General features: G+C 37.4%; 1 pseudogene across 1 annotated transcript; it reads right to left on the reverse strand.

Moving 5' to 3' along the window:
- Window positions 1-468: 468 nt before the first annotated feature.
- Window positions 469-1,604, reverse strand: LOC307104085 (mitochondrial nicotinamide adenine dinucleotide transporter SLC25A51-like; annotated as a pseudogene). Its single transcript has 2 exons — window positions 1,580-1,604; window positions 469-1,291 (listed from the first exon to the last, which is right to left on the reverse strand). The product of its transcript is annotated as a mitochondrial nicotinamide adenine dinucleotide transporter SLC25A51-like (transcript).
- Window positions 1,605-4,615: the final 3,011 nt, after the last annotated feature.

A 4,615-nucleotide genomic window follows, 5' to 3' on the forward strand; every position in this document is an offset into this window, starting at 1 on the left:
TAATGCTGGATTAGAAATCCATGACACCCCAGAACAGTAGATAATACTGTGGTTAACGTTATTTGGTTACTGGTAATGGCAGGGCCCCCAGAGATGTGTCCCCCGCTGCGTTCCGCTGCTCCCTGCTCTGCCGGCGGAAGTGAGGGCAAAGATCCCGGCTTAACCGGAAGTCCCAGAACTAGATGCTCTGTGCCAGACTTCTGTTGTTTTGGCCTACAGACCTCCAGCACAGAGTGTCTAATAGGGGAGGATGAAACATTTGCGACTAGAGTCTTGGAGTTAGAGTCTAACTCCAAGACTCTAGTCGCAAATGTTTCATCCTCAGGAGCAGCAAATGTTTCATCCTCAGCATGTGGCCGCCTCAGCGGCCTCGTGTCATCAGAAATGGCTACGCGTGTCAGTGCTGACACGCGTGTCATAGGTTCTCCATCACTGGTCTAGTCAGTTGGTAAGTGACAATTATTTCTTTCATGTAATCTTTAACAGAAATTCATAAGTTTCATTGATTATGCCCCAAAAGATGAGTGACCCATGGTAATTCAGATGGGCACCTCTGAAAAGATTTGTTAGTCTCCTGTCCAGTTCTAATCAGATTATTTTTAAAACCATAGGAAAAGACTGAAATTCCCCTTCAATCTGAAATTGCATGCAAATTTTTACAACATTAACTGGAAAAAACAAGATTCCCAACATGGAACCCAATAGACCTCCACAGATAAAAATCATTGATCAATGAGTAGTTGCACAAGGCAGATGCTCCTTAATGGGACGCTCAAGGCCAAAACAAAACAAAACAAAATAAAAAGACATTGCTAATCCCATTATGGAAAAGATCAGGTATCAAGACTCAATAATACTCTCCAATTCCATGTCGTTGCAGTCCCTTGAAAACCTGATAAAAGTGTTTGTACATTTGTTATGATGCTTGTGGTCTTGAAGCAATGTTTGAACTCTTTCCAATGGAGTGAAAATTGCTTCTGTTGTCCCTGCAAGTAATGCTGCCATGCTATGGGTTGCAAACTCTGGGTTACTGATATGCTGATGGAGAAGGCAAGATAAAACCTCATACAGACTAAATGTAAGTGCCAGTGTAGTTGTTTTCTGCATTAATGGGGGAAGGATTTTGCCATACAAGTTTTGAAATACATCCATTCTAAACTGAAGCACTACATCCCTAGTTTTGATTACATACAGCTGTTGCCAAAAGAGGACCTTCTGAATGGAAATGTGATCACTATATTGTTGAAAGTTACACAGCATCCATACAAATGATGTTTCATTTCACCAAAATCTGTAATACAAAGTGATATATTTTATGTTGATGATGTTATAATGGACAAACTCTTTTCATGAACTTCTGAAAGTCTTCATGAAGGTTTTTTTTAACCCTTAGTTGTGGAGAATTATGACTGGATACTACTGAGGGCCAAAATCTGCCCTGTAACACCATCTGGACCAGGTGTTTTGAGGAATGGTAGTTTTTTTTTGTAACATTCTCAATATTTTTCCATTGTTAATGGTCTGTTAGGTTCTCTCTTCTAGAGTCAATTTTGATAACTGAATTTCCTGCTTCTCTCACTCACCAGTTCGGTGCCGGGCTCCATGCAGGTGAGTCAGTGAGCAATCCCTCTCAGGCAGGCACAGACCTTTTCTGACTGCAGTTCTCTTTTCTCATTTAAATGCCAAAGAGGTCATGATAGGTGTTTAGTCAGCAACATGGTGACCAGTAGGATGGGAGTGAGGGAGAGAGTGTGTGTGAGCAAGGAAGTGAGAGGGGAGTATGCGGATGTGCCTGGTGCATGTGTGTGTGTGTGTGTGTGTGTGTGTGTGTGTGTGTGTGTGAGAGAGAGAGAGAGAGAGAGAGAGAGAGATCTTGCAGGAGTCTCAGGGGCTGATGGATCAGCCCCAGCTACTGTGCTACCGACACTTCCCAGGCAGAAAAAAACACCTAATCAGAGTAGCAATTGGGGAAAAAATTAAAAAGCAGGAGGAGAGTTTAAGGGAGCTTTGTAACAACATGAAACTAAGCAACATCCACATAGTAGGGCTCCCAGAAGGAGAAGAAGCTGAACAAGGAATAGAAAGCCTGTTTAAAGAGATGACAGAAAAATTCCCTAACTTGGGGAAGAAAAAAGTCATACAAGTCCAGGAGGCACAGAGAGTCTCAAACAAGATGAACCCAAAAGACCCACTTCAAGACACATCATAATAAAATGGCAAAAGTTAAAGACAAAGAAAGAATCTTAAAGACTGGAAGAGAAAGAAACAAAATTACCTACATCCCTTGTATTATTAGATTATCCACTGATTTCTCAACAGAAAAACATCAGGCCAGAATGAAAAGCAAGAGAATGAATACACGAATACTCTATCCATCAAGGCTATCATTCAAAATTAAAGGTGAAATCAGGAGCTTTGAAGACAAAAAAAGGCTAAAGGAGTTTGTTACTACCAAACCAGCAATGTAAGAAATCCTAACGGGACAGTTGTAAGAAAAAGAAATAGAAAGAGAAGGAGGAATACAGGCATTAAAAAAATGGCAACAGACAAGTACATATCAATGGATTAAATGTTCTTATTAAAAGACATAAGGTAGTTAAATGGAGAAGAAAAAATGACCCATATATATGCTGTCTACAAGAGACCCACCTCAGAACAAAGTACTCACACAGACTGAAAGTGAAGAAATGGGGGGGAAATTTTTTCAGGCAAATAGAAATTAAAAAAAGCTGGGATAGCAATACTTATATCTGATAAAATAGACCTCAAAGTGAAGGCCATAACAAGAGATAAGGAAAGCCACTTAATAATGGTAAAGGGATCTATATAACAAAAGGATATAACTCTGGTAAACATATATGCACCCAACACAGAAACAATCTCATATATAAAAAACATTGAAGGATATCAAGGGAGAGATAGACAGCAGTACAATCATAGTAGGGGACTTCAATACCCCACTTTCATCACTTGATAAATCTTCAGGGAAAAAAAATTGACAAGAAAACAGCAATCCTAAATGACACACTAGATCAAATGAAACTAATAGACATCTTCAGAACATTTCACCCCAAATCTACGGAATATACATTCTTCTCAAGTGCACATGGGACATTTTCAAAGAGAGACCACATGTTAAGTCACAATCTAAGTCTCCACAAAGTCAAGAAAATTGAAATTATACCAAGCATATTCTTAGATCACTATGACATGAAATTAGAAATCAGCTACAGTAAAAATGCTCAAAAACAATCATATACATGGAAGCCAAATAGCATGCTATTAAACAATGAATGAATTACCAAACAGATCATAGAAGAAATAGAAAATATCCTGAAAAGAAATGAAAATGAACATACAACAATCCAAAATCTATGGGACACAGTGAAAGCAGTCCTGAGAGGGAAGTTCATAGCCCTACAGGCCTACCTCAAAAAATAAGAAAAAATGGTAATAAGTTATTTAACACTACAACTTAAAGAATTAGTAAGAAATCAACAAAAAAGAGCTCAGAGTAAATAGAAGGAAGGAAATAATAAAAATCAGAGCAGAAATAAATGACATAGAGGCCAAGAAATCAATAAAAAACGTTAGTACAAAAGATCTGGTCCTTTGAAAGGATAAACACGATTGATGATCCCACAGCCAGTCTCAGCAAGAAACAAAGAAAGAAGACCAAAATAAATAAAATCAGAAATGAAAGAGGTGAAGTAACAACTGACCCCACAGAAATACAAAGGATCCTTAAAAAAATACTACAAACAACCCTATTCCAACAAACTGGAAAATCTTGGCAAAATGGAGATATTCCTAGAAAAAATACACTCTTCTAAAACTTTATCAGGAGGAATCAGAAAACCTGAATAGGCCGATAACTAGTGATGAAATTGAAGCAGTAATAATAATAATAATAATAATAATAATAATAATAACAATAATAATAATAATAAAACCTTCCAGCAAACAAAAGCCCTTGTCTGGATGGTTTCACAGGGGAGTTTTATCAAACATACAAAGAACATCTACCCCCTCAAACCATTAAAAAAATTCAAGAGGAATGAACACTTCCAAGCTCTTTCTATGAGGCCAGCATTACCCTAATCCAAAATCAGTTAAAGATGCGACAAAGAAAGATAATTACAGGCCAATATCCCTGATGAATATTGATGCTACAATCCTCAAGAAAATATTAGCAAATCTGATCCAGTAATACATTAAATACACCATGACCAAGAGTGATTTATTCCAGTGATGCAAGGCTAGAACAATATCCGCAAATCAATAAATGTGATACAGCTAATTAACAAATTGCAAGAAAAAAATCACATGAGCATATCAATTGATGTAGAAAAAGCATTTGACAAAATCCAATACCCTTTCTTGATAAAAAATGTTCAGCAAACTGGGACTAGAGGGAATATACCTCAACATAATAAAAGCCATATATGACAAACCTACAGGCAACATCATACTCAATGGGCAAAAACTAAAATTATTTCCCAAAGGAACAGGAACAAGACAATGATGCCCACTTTTATCACTTCTGTTTGACATACTACTGGAAATGCTAACCATAGTGATAAGACAATAAGAAGAAATAAAATGCATCCAAATT

This window comes from Cnephaeus nilssonii (genome assembly GCF_951640355.1).
Source record: "Cnephaeus nilssonii genome assembly, chromosome: 8".
NCBI lineage: Eukaryota > Metazoa > Chordata > Mammalia > Chiroptera > Vespertilionidae > Cnephaeus > Cnephaeus nilssonii.